This window comes from Lagopus muta, chromosome 2, assembly GCF_023343835.1.
Source record: "Lagopus muta isolate bLagMut1 chromosome 2, bLagMut1 primary, whole genome shotgun sequence".
NCBI lineage: Eukaryota > Metazoa > Chordata > Aves > Galliformes > Phasianidae > Lagopus > Lagopus muta.
In genome coordinates, this window is record NC_064434.1 from 1,626,002 (window position 1) to 1,642,303 (window position 16,302).

Here is a 16,302-nt window from a genome sequence, read left to right on the forward strand (position 1 = left end):
ACTTTGTCGACAGGATGGAGACATTTTTGTGGTGTGATGAATTCACTCGGTCTCCCGTCGTGTTTTCTCCACATGCTTTGGAAACTTTTTCTCTTTCCCCAAGATCTGCGGCCATCCACTCCAGCGAGAGCTTCATTACTTTATATTCATTGTACTTAAATGGCACCCCAGTGGCACTGACCTCCTGGGATGATGGATGTAAATTATACGCTATGTAGGGGAAAATAAAATCTTTTTCGGACTTCTTATGTTGTGCAGAGAAATAAAAGTGAAAACAAATGACAGAGAAAATCAGGCCTGTTCAAAGCAGAACTTTGTAAGCATTATGGTTTGAGCAGAGTCCAGTCTGTAAAAGTGCTGAGACAGTTTGCAATGACCTTAGGATCTGAAGGGTGACCAGAAAAGGAATATGGTTTTGTTTGTGCCCTTTTTTGGTTCTGTGTAATACATAACAAAGCTTGATCAGGTTTTTCTCTCATCTGTGAAGCTCTGTAAGGATTCAGACTTGTGAGGGGGCAGCCCTGGCACTCTTACCAACTACACAAGCACACAGTACTGTAAGGCACATTGTGCTCCTCAGTCCTATTTGCCTCTGTCTTCTGCTGCTTCTCTGGTTAGCTTGGACTCGATGACCTCTAAGGTCGTTTCCAACCTGAGCAATTCTATGATTCTACAATTCTGCTCATTGTATTTTGTACTGATTAGAGACTTCACAACCACAATAATACCTGCCTTGCTCAGCTGCTCAGCCAGAAGTTATCACCTATACACGCAGCAACGGAAGGAATGTTCTTTCATCGGCCCAGCCCATCAATAGCATTAGCTCAAACCACTTCTGAACCAGTAACCTCTCACTGCGGGCAAAAGCGTTTTGCACAAAAACAAAAATTCATCAGTGAAAGTTCTTTCAGTACTTTTTCAGGCACCTCACCAAGTCACATTGGCTCTATTCACACTCCTGAAAATTATGTAGTTCACACTGGACACGTTAAACCATATTATCACAGTAATTCCCTTGTTAAAATTACTCTGCAGAATTGGCATAGTAACTTCTCTATCTTCTGTATTTAGACATTAGTCTGTCTTACCAATATACATAAAGATATGCATGGCACATAGCACAGAAAGACCAGCAACATGCTGCACTGCCTGTAATGTAAGGCTTTGGCAAATCAAAGAATTTGGCTAAAAACTGGAGCTGTCTCGTGAAAGACTGCAGTATCTCTCACAACTTGACAGAACACTTTGATTTTCCTTTTGGCCAGGAAAATGCTTATCAGTAATCCTCCTTTAGCTGGGGTTGTCCAGATGTTTTTTAAAATGCATAATAGGAAGGAAAAGTTCAGGTCATCCTCGCTGCAGTAAGAATTAGAATTTGCTTTAAATGCAAGAATCAGCTATCTTAGTTGCTCCGTTTTGCTTGCTGCTGTCAGTGCTCAGGCTGATAGCAGCTTTCCTGTCATAGACACAAGCAACAGAAGGGAGAGCAGCGAGCAGCAGAATTGCCTTGTCTTGCTAACGCTGGTGTGGGAGGAGGAGAGGAGAGGAGGGACTGTCAGGTGTCTGCATGAAGCAGAATGGGAGTGAAGGGTAGCAGAGTTAAAAGGAAAAAATAGAGGAAATGTAGAATGAGGTAGAATGAAGCAAAGGTGAAAAGGCAGAAAAGAGGTTGAACTCAAATAAATTTGGATGCAGATGGCTCCAAGAGCATTAAGATAATTTCAGTGGTTGTCAAAGCTTCCTCCTTCTCTTATTCCTCCAAAGAGACCTTAAAGCACTACAGTGCATGTAAAAATATGCAGTCTCTATATTGTGGATTTCTTAGAACAAATCTTCTCAGAAAGCATACAGCTGTTGAGCAGCGTGCAGCAGGAAGGTGGGTTAAACATGGCCAGGGCCAAGTGTTCCTTTGGCTGCTAGCTCCCTGCAAGCCCTCAAGAAAAGCAAGTTTTCTGCTCATCATGAAGACAGATAGCACTAACAGCCACTCAGCACACCTCTGTTGGTCACAATTAATCATTCCAGTTAATGGAATGACACAAATGAGCCTATCTACCTACAAACCTGGCCAGTGAAATGAGTGAACTGGATGCACCAAACCCTAGAGCTAGGAGGTACTGAGGGTGGTTGAATGAGAAACGCGCAGGCCAAAGGGGCAGGTGTCTGCCTTCTGTGACCCCTCAGCCTTCTGAGCTGACACTGCAGGAAGAAAGAAGCACTGCTACAAAATGGAGACATAGGCCCTGCCTACGTGACATGTTAGAAGTGAAGCCATCCAGAGGGACCTCAAGAAACTCGAAAGGTGGGCCTGCGGGAACCTTACGAGGTTTAGCATAGCAAAGTGCGAGGTTTTGCACATGGGTTGGAGTAACCCCAGATATGTATACAGAATGGAAGAAGAACCCCTCGAGAGCAGCCCTGTGGAGAAGGACCTGGGGGTCCTGGTGGATGAAAAGACTGAATGTCAGCCAGCAGCGTGCTCTTGCAGCTCAGAAAGCAAATGGTATCCTGGGCTCCAGCAGAAGAGGGGTGGACAACAGGGACAGGGAGGTGATCGTCCCTCTCTGCTCTGCCATCATGAGGCCCCATCTGCAGCACTGCGTCCAGGTCTGGGGGCCCCAGTACAAGAAAGACAGGGAGCTGTTGAAGAGGGTCCAGAGGAGCTACAGAGATGCTCAGGGGACTGCAGCACCTCCACTACAAAGACAGGCTGAGGGAGCTGGGCTTGTTCAGCATGGAGAAGAGAAGCTGCGGGGTGACCTCAGTGCAGCCTGCAGTACCTAAAGGGAGCCTGCAGACAGGAGGGGAGTCAGCTCTTGGAAAGGGGAGATGGCAGCAGGACAAGGGGAAATGGTTTGGAGTTGAGGGAGGGCAGCTGGAGGTTGGATGTCAGGGGGAAGTTGTGTGCTGTGAGAGTGGTGAGGTGCTGGAACAGCTGCCCAGAGAGGCTGTGATGCCCCGTCCATCCCTGGAGGTGTTCAAGGCCAGGTTGGATGGGGCCCTGGGCAGCCTGGGCTGTTGTGAAATGGGGAGGTTGGTGGCCCTGCATGGCACAGGGGGGTTGGAGCTCCATGATCCTTGAGGTCCCTCTGGTCATTCTATGATTTTGTGTGTGGAAGATATTTAATTACCACAATGCATTAAGCTACCAGCATGGCTGCAGGATGCATTAGGTTGCAGTAAGGACCTATTGGGATTTACAAAGCAGCTGCACGTTTGGATTTGCACACAGGTTGGGGACGGGGAGTGAGCAGCCCCCAGGAGCCGTACAACGACAAGCAACGATGAGAGCACCCCGTTCTCCTCAAACTCTTCCCGGCTGTTCAGAACCCAGCCCGCCCCCAGGCCATGCCCGCAGCTCGCACCTGCCCGCGGTGGGCGGGAAAGCAGCCGAGAGGAACGGCGGAGGCGGGCAGGAAGCGGCGACGGAGGAGGGAAGCGGCGCAGCGGCGGCCCCGCCTCGGCTCCACCCCTCGCCCTGGGAGGCCGCGGCCGCCGCGCGGCAGACGGAGACGGCGGCGCTCCGCGGCCGCCGTGTCGCGAAGCCGGCCCCTCCCCCGCGGGCGGCGCCATTTTCCACCCCCCCCCAATCGCTGCCTGAGCGTCTCCACGCCGGAGCCGCCACCGCCGCGGCCGAGGGGGGAGGCCGCGGCCGTTCGCCCCCCCGGTTTCTCGCTTCGGTTCAGTCAGCGCGTAGAGTGGAAGGGACGAGGTTCAGTTCCCGCCTCTCGCTTTCCCGTTTCGGACAGCCGCACACGTTGGGGGGGGACCGGGCACCACCAAGCTCCTACCTTCCTTCCTTCCTCCCCGCACACCTCAGCCTCCTCCATCCAACATCCATCCATCCATCCATCCCCGGGGTGAGCCTCTCAGCGAGTCGCCGGCGCGATCGCAGCCCGGCCCGCTCTACAGAGCCGGGTCGATCCCGGGGGCCTGGCGGGACGGCGCGGACCGGGCTGCGGGCGGGCGGGCGGGCGGGAGCCGCCTGCGGGAGCTCGCTGCCGAGCCGGCGCTACGCTCGGCTCTCCGCGCTTCAGGCGGTGCCGGGCGGCGCGAGGAGGAAGCGCTGCTCCAGCTCCTATCGGGAGCCCCGCGATGCTCACAGGGCGCGCAGCCGGGGCTGCTGGCGGAGCTCCGCACGGGCTTTTCTCGTGGCCTGCGGTGTTGTGGGGCGCTGGAGCTTGCCCTGCAGCTTGTGTTGTCTCTGGGTGTTTGGGAGAGGGTTCTTGTTGGGACTTGGAGTTATGTAACCGAGGCCAGCCCGTGGCCTGCGCTGTGCTAGAGGTGCTGCTAGCCCCTGTCTGATGCTGCCTGCTTGTGCGGCTCTGCTTTGTGGGCTTTACTTTTGTGTGCACAAACAGAAGAGGTGTTTTTTTTTTTTGCTATAAATAGAGCCTATCCCTGCAGACTGTTAAATGCTACAGCCTAGCGATAGCTGCTGTCTGGGACAATATTCTCTGTGTAGGCTTTGAGTGGTTATATTCAAGGCCAGGCTGGATGTGGCTCTGGGCAGCCTGGGCTGCTGGTTGGCGACCCTGTACACAGCAGGGGGTTGGAACTGGATGAGTGCTGTGGGGCCTTTGCAACCCAGGCCATTCTATGATTATTTACTAACTGTATCTGCATATCTGATCAACTGCTGCTTCCTAGAAGTTATACAAATGAATTCTTTGCAGTCAATGAATGCAAAACAATACCTATGCAAAATATTTATTACTGGGTGTGTGGAGGGGAGGTAAGAACCCGGTATTGTGGGCTGTCAGATGTGCTGTGCTGCATTAGTGGCCTGTTGTGAGACAGCAAATTTCCTGAGAGTGAACCTGTTTCAGAGGCTGCAGTTCTGTTGATGATGTACTTTAGCTTTCTTTTCAAGTCTTTGATCTCACTCCCACGCCATTCTCTTCCTTGGTACAGGCCTCTCTTTCCTTTTGACTTGAGGCACTGCAGCCAGTGCTGTGCTAACTCACTTGGCAGGGTGCAGTGCATCATCTTTCTTCCCTCTTAGATATTTTTAAAATTGTTGACCAGATGCACATGGCCTGGAAGGTGATGTCCTCCTTCCTATTAACTTTGATGGACTATGCACTGACTTGTACTTGCACATTACTAACGTACAAATCAGATTTTATTTTCTTCTGGTGCATTTTTGTACTTTGTATTATCCCAGTGTAGACGTGAAAGCTGGTGCTGCAAGCAGTGTTTTCAAGTGCAGCAGCGTTCATGGCTTTCTGAAAGTCCCACATCTGAGTCTTGTGGATATACAAAGCTTTCCTGAGGTAAAAGAATTTGTAGCTGTGATGATTCTGGAGAGCAGCTTGACATCCAGCTGGGACATGTGCAAAGGCAGAAGGGACAACTCCAAGGCCGTGCCTCTGAGAAGTAAATGAGGAGCTTTACTGGCTCTTTACTCACAAGTTTTGAGTATATGAGTTTGGAAACATTGCCTGAGGTTTAACAGAATTCAGTAGCCCTTAGACTGTTTTGCAAACTTGTGTCATAACCAACTGAGTGTTACCAACCTGTGGAGGACTTAATTTTGGATAGCACAGAATGGAGCTGTTTGAAATGGGATTAGTCAATTTGTAACTTATCACAATAGTCAAGCTATTATTTAGCAAGCTACCAGTACTTTAGGAATTGCTTATGCAATAGTGTGAAGTGATACCGAGCATTGTGTTGATGTTGCTGTTGTGCTGTGGTTTCCTCGAGCATGGGCCCAGGCAAGCTGTGTATTTCTGGGTCTTTATTACAAGAGTGTTTTAAGGCATTAGGCCAAATCTGAGCAAGTGATTATCCTGTAGAAACTAACTGAGTTGATGCTCTTGTTGCAATTGTGTAACATCCAAATGTGTAAATATGCAGAGTGTGTAAAGAAAAGGAAACTAGTTAGGCCTATGTTCTCATGGAGCTTGGCAGCAGTGACTCAATTAGAGCTTACCAGGAGCTGGTCAGAAAACTGCAGGCCAAAGCTATCGATTAGGAATGGTATTGATTAGACCTGTCATTCATGGTGCTGCACGTAATCATCATTAATTTGAAGTAATATTGTCAAGTGTTCATCTGCAAGCTAATGCAGTATACATTTCTATTCATAAATAATCTTTGGCTTTTCACTACTCCTGTATTTCACTTATGTTTAGAGTGTTGTGTTTGATTACAATCAGTTTCACAGAATCAGCTGTAAAGTTTCTAGTTCCTACAGCTGCCATTCTGCCATACATCAATAACAGTAATGGTAAAAAGAGGCCGAGGGCTTGTATGGAAGGGGTGAGCTGAGGCACCTCTGCCTTGGCCTAACTCAGAGGAACATCTCTCAGGTGAATCAGAAGTGTCAGTAGAGATAGCCAATGTTAAGCACACTGGAAAATGATTTGCTTAATAATGAGGAAAAATGTTTTTCTTTAAAAAAAAAGTAAAGAATAATAATAAGAATACATTTCAATGGAAATCTCTCAGAACTCATCTGTGATTGTGATATCTCTGCAAGGCACCGGCATCCTGAATGTTCTGTCTACTACATCTCCTTATTAAAACTGTTAGGTGTGGCACTTGGGAGCTGTGTTTAACAGTCAGGTTTTAGTTTGTATGAATGGTTGTGGCTGACATTAAAGCCATGCTGTTCTCATTGCAGTTTTGTTCGTACTAGGTGTGCGGATAAGTAACGGTGGAAGATAACATTTCCTGCTTAAGAGCACTGAAATTCTGATGGCAGGCAGTGATCTCAGAAAGGAGAGGAACAGTTCAACAGTAAAAAAGAAACGGAAAAAAATCTGAGCTGTATATTTGATTCTTCACTGGGGATTTTTGATATACTTGAGGAAAGTGGTGGTGGCAAAGTATGAAGAGCTGATATGCCAGAGTGTTCAATTAAGGTCAGGTTTGGAACTGTACTAGGAATGTTGATAGTTGTTTATGGATTGTTTATAAATGTTTATGATTGTGCTCCAGCCAGTGGACAAAAGACAGCTCAGGGTGATGGGGAAGGAGGAGGATCAATGTCATTATACAGAGGAAAGCATAACTAATGCTGTTGGTAAGAATAAAGTTGTTTTTGCTTTGTAGAGGATAGAACAGCGTTAGCAGAACCTTAGAATTGGGGTTCTCTAGATGGAACTGAAAGTAGATGTGAGCCTTGATATTGATGGATTTTCTTGTAGGCAGATGAGCAGCAAAGCATGCTGGTAGAATTAGCTTGGGCTCTGTCTATTCATCCATGAGCATCTTACCCTTCAAGAAAATCAAGGTGACAGGTTGGGGTCTGCTAGAATCCTGTCTGCAGCTTCCAAAGATTCAAAGCCAGTTTCTATCAGAAGACATACAAGCACGCTGTATTTGCTTCCCTGCAAGCTATCAGTGCTCACTGTGGGAAGGTTATGGTCACCACACTGAACATCTATACAATTATTAAAAATTAGTTACAGAATAGTCAGAATGCAGCTGAAATAATGCATTATGGAGGGAGACAAAACCCACAAACTTATTGCTAGTGCAGTCAAAGTTACAAGAGCTGAATTCTGGAAGCTGTGGAAACTTTTCTGTTGATTCCAAGACGCTCAGCCTTTGTGCTGTTCTGTTTAGGTGTCTTTAGAGAGAAAGAAAGTCATTGGTGTTAATGTGCAGTGCAGTTTGCTGCCAGAAGTGGCATGGAATCCAGCAGAAAGTGCTGCACGTTGTGTTCAGAGGGAGGTGAGTGTATCTGCTGGGATAGTTTTCCATGTTCTCTTGGTGAAGAATCACTTGTGAGGAAGGACAGAGCTCTGATTAGACTTCAGTTAGAAACTCAGAAGTATCTGTAAACATCTCCAGATGTGGAGACATAACTGTGATGTGAGATTATGCTGTGTATTTCTCAGTCGCAAATCAAATAGTTACATCTGTGTATTAATATTCCTTTAGCAGTCCAGACCATTCTGTGCTATATTTCTGAAGGGGCTTGAATAACTGTCGTGTCTGACTCATGGATGGACAAATAATAGCTTAAAATATGAGACCATTCTGAGCCATTTCATGTCAAATGCAGTCGTTATTATGCATAACTGGATCAGGAGGTTGTGCTTTGATGTGTAGCTGGTCAGTGACTTTTCTTTCCCTGCTAAGTCAGTGAGAGTTATGCTTCTTCATGGCTTTCCTTTAAGGTCTTCAGTAATTGTGTACAAAGGTAATTTCTTACCAGGTGTGGGAATGGACATCTAGAATTACTTCCTGTCCATTTGTACGGAACACCACAGTTGTAAAGACAGCATCAGAAAGATGCATTTTAATCACTGGAGCAAAACCTGTACCTCCATGTGCTTGAAAATCTGTTTTACTCTGCATCCTGTATGTATGCTGTATTATACTATATATGTTATACATGCTATCATAGAATCACTCAGGTTGGAAAAGCCCTTAAAGATGATGGAGTCCAACCGCAGCCCAACCATCCCACCCCAACTCTACCAGCCCTCCGCTAAATCATGGCCCTGAGCACCACATCCACACGGTTTGAAACACAGCCAGGGGTGTATGTCTGAATTATTATTATGCTTCTTCTTTAATTTCTAAATCAGAGCAAATGACTGAGTGGCCTTCTAAAGGTAAGGGATAAAAATGGGGTTTGGATGTGTTCTTATTATGCTGGTGGGTTTTCCAAGCTTGTTTAATTCTGATGAGGAATGTCATGGTCAAAAACAGTTTGTTTTTTTTCTGGGTGCCAGAAGTTGGGCTCTGCATTAACAGCTATGAGCTGAATCACAGAATGGTTTGGGTTGAAAGGGACCTTTATGATCACCCAGTTCCAACCTCCTGCTGTAGGCAGGGACACCTCCCATGGCCCAGGCTGCTCACAGCTCCATCCAGCCTGGCCTTGAGTGCTTCCAGGTAGGGGCATCCATAGCCTCACTGGGCAACCTGTGCCAGTGCATCACCACCCTCTCAGTAAAGACTTTCATCCTGGTATCTAATCCAAGTACTTCTGTTAATCACTGTCAAGTAAAACTATCATAAGCATCTGGTGTATCAAGTAATGATGGACATGGTTTAGTGAGAACTATTGGTGATGGGTGGATGGTTGGACTGGATGATCTTGTAGGTCTTTTCCAACCTTGGTGTTTCTATGATTTCTGTAATGAAAGGAAGCAGCAATTGCAGGTGAAATGTGTTCTCCTTAGGGTGAATGGTGCAAGCATTCTGCTTGGTGATGCTTAAGGTAAGTCTAGGTCATTTGTGTGTTGTGCTCATTGGAGACCTTTCGCTCTAGAACCTTCCTGGTTCCAGCCTGCTGGAGCAGCTCAGCAGAACTGAAGAACTTTGAAGTTTTTCTTTGTTTAGTTATTCCATGCTAATGGTGATCAGTACAACAGTGTATGTACAATGTACGTGGTCTTTCTTTTAAATTTTGCTCCTACATTTAGAAACCCAGCCTTGCACGCGTTCAACAGAGTTTACAGTTGCTTTCTTTCTTCCTAAGGAAGTGCACCAACAAAAATCTGTTTTCCTGTAGTTAATTCAGATCGTACATCTCCAGTCCTAGAAGACTCTCTTATACTTTTGTGTGCTGGCGAGCCTGTGCCTGCAGTAAGATGCATCGTGGTAACAGGATGGTTAACTAGTTGCACAAGGAGGCTGTGGATGCCCCATCCCTGCAGGCATTCAAGGCCAGGCTGGATGTGGCTCTGGGCAGCCTGGGCTGCTGGTTGGCGACCTGCACACAGCAGGGGTTGGGACTGGAGGAGCGCTGTGGGCCTTTGCAACCCAGGGCATTCTATGATTCTGATTTTATGATTCTATGATTAACCTAATTACTCTGAAGTAGGGGATGTGAAAAGAAAGCCATTACTTTTAATTTTGTGTTAACTAATAGTCATCTTGGCATTTAGTTCACAGATCACAGAATCACAGAATCACCCGGGTTGGAAGGGACCCCAAGGATCATGTAGTTCCAACCCCCCTGCCTAGCAGGGCCACCAACATACATATTCAGATCAGGTTGCCCAGGACCCCGTCCAACCTGGCCTTAAACACGTCCAAGGACGGGGCATCCACAACCTCCCTGGGCAGCCCGTTCCAGGGCCTAACCACTCTCCTAGTAAAGAACTTCCCCCTAACATCTAACCTAAATCTTCCCTCCTTCAACTTAAAACCATTTCCCCTAGTCCTGCTGTTGTCAGCCCTTTTGAAGAGTTTAATCCCCTCCTGGGTGTAGGTTCCCTTCAGGTATTGATAGGCTGCAATGAGGTCACCCCGCAGCCTTCTCTTCTCCAGGCTGAACAAGCCCAACTCCCTCAGCCTGTCCTCATAGGGGAGGTGCTCCAGCCCCTTGATCATCTTAGTCGCCCTCCTCTGGACCCTTTCCAAAATCTCTATGTCTTTCTTGTACTGAGGGCTCCACACCTGGACACAGTACTCCAGATGGGGCCTCACAAGAGCCGTGTAGAGAGGGACAATCACCTCCCTGTCCCTGCTGGCCGCCCCTCTCCTGATGGAGCCCAGGATCCCATTTGCCTTTTGAGCTGCCAGAGCGCACTGCTGGCTCATATTCAGTCTCTCGTCCATCAGGACCCCCAGGTCCTTCTCTGCCGAGCTGCTCTCAAGGACCACTCCTCCCAGCCTGTATGGGTGCCTGGGGTTCTTCCGGCCCAAATGCAAAACCCTGCACTTTGCCGTGTTGAACCTCATCAGGTTCACCCGAGCCCAGCCCTCCAGCCTGTCGAGGTCCCTCTGAATGGCATCCCTTCCTTCCACCGTATCAACCGCACCACTCAGCTTGGTGTCGTCAGCAAACTTGCTGAGGGTGCACTCAATTCCCTCATCGATGTCATTAATAAAGATGTTAAAGAGCACCGGTCCCAAGACAGACCCTTGGGGGACACCACTTGTTACCGGCCTCCACCTGGACATAGAGCCATTGACCACCACCCTCTGTCTGCGGCCTTTCAACCAATTGCTTATCCATCGGGTCGTCCACCCATCAAATCCACTTCCCTCCAATTTGGAGATGAGGATGTGGTGGGGGACCATGTCAAAGGCCTTGCTCAGGTCCAGGTAAATGACATCGGTCGCCTTCCCTTCGTCCACCAATGCCGTCACTCCATCATAGAAGGCCACAAGATTTGTTAGGCATGACCTTCCTTTGGTGAAGCCGTGCTGGCTGTCTCGGATCACATGCTCATTCTTTATGTGACCGAGCATGTTGTCCAGGAGGATCTGTAGTCAAATAGTTCCTGTTTTTTGTTGTTGTTGTTTGTTTCTACAGATGAAAATATCATTCTGCATTTTTGCATGATTTCAGGTTAGATGCAAGATATATAAAGAACAAGAAAAGAAAGCTGGTACCATACTGCTTGCCTACTTGATGAATTAAGTCATTGTAAATTCTACAGTAATGCATTTAGTGGAAGAATTTGTCTCAGATCTCTGTGTTTTTCACTTATTCTGTGCTTCCCATTACAGTAAGACATAAGAACATTTACGAGGATAGATTAGTTACTTATGGGAGTTGATTCTGCAAACACTTGAGAGATGCTGAGAAGAAATGTGGCCACTGACTGACTGAGATCAGTTTTACTCAGAGCTCTGCTAGGCCATTCTGATTCAAACTCCCTCCTCCGAGAAACACTTCTGTTTTAAACTGACCAGCTGACATGCTCAGTTGCCTTTGCAGAGTGAAAACTGCAGGACTGGAAATGTTTGCTCTCCCTGCTTGTGCTTGGGTGAGTTATTGAGCTGTACTGGTGGGCTGTTGAGAGTGGACATGGCCTTAGATCCTTATGTGACAATTTGGCTGTGGTGCTTGATGCAAGTATCTGAGGAGTCTTTGAAAATAGGAGATGGAAGTATTTACAGTGTTGGTTTTTATTCAGAAAATATGTTATTGTTGTTATTTTTAAGACTGCTTCTGTTTGCTCCAAATACAGTTAAGAAATCAGTAGCTTGGAAATGTGATAATTGTAAGCTGTGGGCTGTATGTGCAGCCTGTACATTAAATTCAAATTTCAGTTCTTCCCTTCAAGTTCTTGAACTTCAGTTCCTACACACCTCTCAACTGGATCTTGAAAAAATACATCTGTATGGGTTGTACATCTGGCTTATTGACTGAATTGTAATGGTGAGCTTGTATTGCTTGGGAGCTTCAGAATGGACATGGACAGAAGAGATGGCTATAAAGCAAAAGTCTGCTTTGTATTTTCGCTCAGTGAGAGAGCTGGGCCTATGTTTAAGAAACAACTTAGAATTAGCTTCCCTCAGCCAAGAACTCTTGTCTTCTGCTGTTTTATACAGAACAAATACTGTTTTCTATTGTGACTGTTTAATTTTATGTTTTATTTTGGGGACAGGGAGGTGATTGTCCCCCTCTGCTCTGCCCTCATGAGGCCCCATCTGCAGCACTGCGTCCAGGTCTGGGGGCCCCAGTACAAGAAAGACAGGGAGCTGTTGGAGAGGGTCCAGAGGAGCCACAGAGATGAGCAGGGGGCTGCAGCACCTCCACTACAAAGACAGGCTGAGGGAGCTGGGCTTGTTCAGCATGGAGAAGAGAAGCTGCGGGGTGACCTCAGTGCAGCCTGCAGTACCTAAAGGGAGCCTGCAGACAGGAGGGGAGTCAGCTCTTGGAAAGGGGAGATGGCAGCAGGACAAGGGGAAATGGTTTGGAGTTGAGGGAGGGCAGCTGGAGGTTGGATGTCAGAGGGAAGTTGTGTGCTGTAAGAGTGGTGAGGTGCTGGAACAGCTGCCCAGAGAGGCTGTGATGCCCTGTCCATCCCTGGAGGTGTTCAAGGCCAGGTTGGATGGGGCCCTGGGCAGCCTGGGCTGCTGTGAAATGGGGAGGTTGGTGGCCCTGCATGGCACAGGGGGGTTGGAGCTTCGTGATCCTTGAGGTCCTTTCCAACCCAGGCCATTCTGTGATTATAGATAAAAGATATTAACTCACAGTCGATGTTTCTAAATCTCTATTCGTACTAAGAACTATACACGTTGTTATTACTGTACACGTGATTGCAAGATTCTCCTTATGAGAAGAGAACTTGTGGAAGCTGAAAGGGTGTATCTGGATGGGACCTCCTAATTGCTACTTGCAGTCAGCGCTCATCAGAAGCTATCTTCTCTTTGCTAGAGTTCATGATTAAAATATGGCATGTTGAAATAATCTGTGCCCTAATCTGAACATCTGAATTCGTTTTATAGAATATGGCAAACAGCTGCATTTTGGTTTGGAGCTAAAACAAATACAGTATATTGACCCACTGAAGATTACAGTAGGCTTTTCAGTTCCATGTTAGCTGTACTTATTGAAGAAAATTGATTTGAGAGTGCTTCTGCTTTTGAATTATTTTCTTTCTTTTTTTTTTTTTTTATGTCCGGAAGAAAGGAAATAGAACATACGGATGATGGGACTTTGATGTGTAAAGAAGTTAATTATCTAAACCATCAAACAAAACGTGGGCTGTGGAAGTAATTATTGTGAAGGGTCTGACAAAGCCTGACAAGCTGTTGGTTTTTTATGTCAAGAAAATGCTGTACACCTGCTTGATTTGAAAGTTAAATCATTTGGTTGCAGTGGGAAGAGCAGAGTTTTTGGTGAAGCAGTAGCTGGTAAGCTTTCAGCTCCTTAACCGATACTTGCACAGATGTACAGCCCTGAGGTTTTTGAATGAGACAGTTCTCATCCATTTGGAGGACAGGAACCTTTAATCTAAACTAGGACAGTTGTAAATCACAGCTTTTCTACTGACCCAGCAATGGCAGAACTGTCCCATGATGTGGGGGAGGTAAGAATGCCTCCTAAATGACCAGACCAGACTATACACCATCCACAGCCTCCTTGGGCAGCCTGTTCCAGTGCTTGCATATTGAATGTCATTAGACTTACCTTCCCCCAACATGAGAGCTCATTGGTAAAGACCAGAATGACTAATTGCATGAGAATGATGTATATTTTTGATCTTACTGTTTGTGTCATGGGATACTGTCTGCCAAATGAACAAAACAAAACCCCCAAGAAACAATATGGCCAGCATTCTGCAGGTGTTTACAGGTCTGAAGCCTGGACATTATGTGTAGATGAGGTGTAGATCAGCCCAAGGAGGCTGTGGATGCCCCATCCCTGCAGGCATTCAAGGCCAGGCTGGATGTGGCTCTGGGCAGCCTGGGCTGCTGGTTGGCGACCTGCACACAGCAGGGGTTGGGACTGGAGGAGCGCTGTGGGCCTTTGCAACCCAGGCCATGCTGGGATTCTGTGATCCAAAGAAATTAATGGGTGCATTGGGGATTGCAGTGAATGGGAATGCAGATGAAATCCTCTGTAAAATGGCTGCTTTATGGAAGGCTGTCAGGCAGAATAGTTTTGCTGTCTAATATTTCTGAGTGAGAGTTTCCACGGTTGTCAGTAATGCTTGAAGATAATGTGTAGCCCTATAGGATTTGGGAACTCTTGATGGTGGGTGGCTGAACTGGATGATCTTGGAGGTCTTCTCCAAGCTTGGTGATTTTGTGATGGTCTGTATTAACTTTTACTGAGCAATGCTGATAGTGTGGTGTGGAATATAAATATATAGATACTAAAGCAAACGCAGTTTGTCTCAGTCAAATAACAAGATGTAAAATACGGATAAGCTTCTGCTTCTGCTACATGGGTATCACTGCAGCTTCCTCCTTAGTCCCTTATGTGAGAGTATACTGCTTTCCTAGAAACCCTCTGTTGGTGTCCTTCACATAATAGATGCATGTAAAACCTTTTACCTTTGTATGTCACTAATTTGATTGTTTAGTTTCTGTGACTCTTTGGTAACTGCTGATTATGGCCGGATCCTGCCAACACTTAAGCCTGGTGTGTAAGGACTTGTGATTAAAATCAGGCTTCAGTGGGAGTAAACATGTGATTAAAGTTACACATGTGCATAAGTGCTTGCAGGATGGGGACCTAAATTAGAATCTGCTTGAAGATAGAAGTCTGTTCAAATCTACTTGAAAGCAGTCATAAAGAACGTGAGCCTATCTCTAACTGCATGATGATGTCCCTCCACAAGCTATTGTGTCATTAGTGTTCCAAAATGCTAACTCTGTCATTACTTTCTGGAAGTATCTTATGCATATTCAGTGTTACATCATTCTTCACTCCAAGCCTCCTGTTTGTGATGGGTTTCAGTGTTTTACAACGCAGTGCCATTTTTAATATGGTAACTTACTTTCAGGTTATTTTTTTAGAAAATAAATTTATCTTTTTACACTTTAAAGTTAAAATCTGTTTAGAAGTCTTACAGCAGAGCAAGTTAACATCTGCTTTTCATCATCAATGCTACTGCTACTACTGACAGTGCAAGGACTGAGCAGTACGAGAGCTGATGTTAGTGGGCAGCAGGCTGGATAGAAGAGGGAAAATGCCATGGAAATGTGCTCTGTTTATCTGAAGGCTTGCATGATGGGTGCAGTTCTGTGTTTAAAAATAATATCGAAGGGGAAAAATGAAACTCCCTATTCTACTTTTGTAGAATTTTCCATAAATAAACTTGGATTTCTTAGACTTGGAGTAATTTAAGATGTTTTTAAGAAATTGAATTACTTACAGGCATTTGACTTGCATTTTATTAAGGAGAATGTACATCTGATAGATTTGCTCTATAGAATAAGAGGAGAACTGGGTTTGATTTGGACTTTTTTTTTTAATAAGAAATTTGTATAGCAAAGCTATAAAACATTTTGTAGAAAGACGGTGCCTTCAGTCATGTAGGCTTTATCATGATGTGCATTTCTCTTTGAAACTGGAATAGGACTGGAAAACAGGACGGAGATGGAATGGCTGACAGAAGTGAGGTTCAGTTTGAAGGAGAGCCCACATAACTCTACAGCTCGACAGCTGCCCTCCTGCTATGCTCTTACCTTTCATCACAAGTGATAGGGTATGAGAAAATCACAGAATGACAGAACGGCCTGGGTTGCAAAGGCCCACAACGCCCATCCAGCTCCAACCCCCTGCTGTGTGCAGGTCATCAACCAGCAGCCCAGGCTGCCCAGAGCCACATCCAGCCTGGCCTTGAATGCCTGCAGGGATGGGGCATCCAAATGGCCTCCAGTTGCAGCTGGGAAGTTTAGATTGGGTATCTGATGGTGGCTAAGCAGCAGAACAGGCTGCCCAGGGAGGTGGTGCATCCTCCATCCACCTAAGTACCTGGTGGTACTTAGGACATGTGGCTGGGGGGCTTAGCGATGTGCTTGGGCTCTTGAAGGTCTTCTCCAACCTAAGTGGTTTTCTGATTCTGGTATGTGTTTCTAAAAGGAATTTATGATCCCAGTGCTCATTAAGTTTTCTCTGTTTGTTTCTAATACTGTTTC

General features: G+C 46.3%; 2 protein-coding genes across 4 annotated transcripts in view; one reads left to right on the forward strand and one right to left on the reverse strand.

Annotated features, from left to right (window-relative positions):
- RUNX2 (RUNX family transcription factor 2) overlaps positions 1-16,302 on the reverse strand; it is a 151,327-nt gene that overhangs the window by 103,065 nt on the left and 31,960 nt on the right. The gene's annotated exons all lie outside the window — the stretch shown is intronic.
- The window catches only part of SUPT3H (SPT3 homolog, SAGA and STAGA complex component), a 271,671-nt gene continuing 258,870 nt past the window's right edge, over positions 3,502-16,302 (forward strand). The window contains exon 1 of one of the 2 annotated variants that reach the window (XM_048935370.1): positions 3,502-3,860. The gene's annotated coding sequence lies outside the window, so the exon portion shown is untranslated. The remainder of the gene's footprint in view (positions 3,861-16,302) is intronic. The other variant, XM_048935369.1, reaches the window with a different exon arrangement.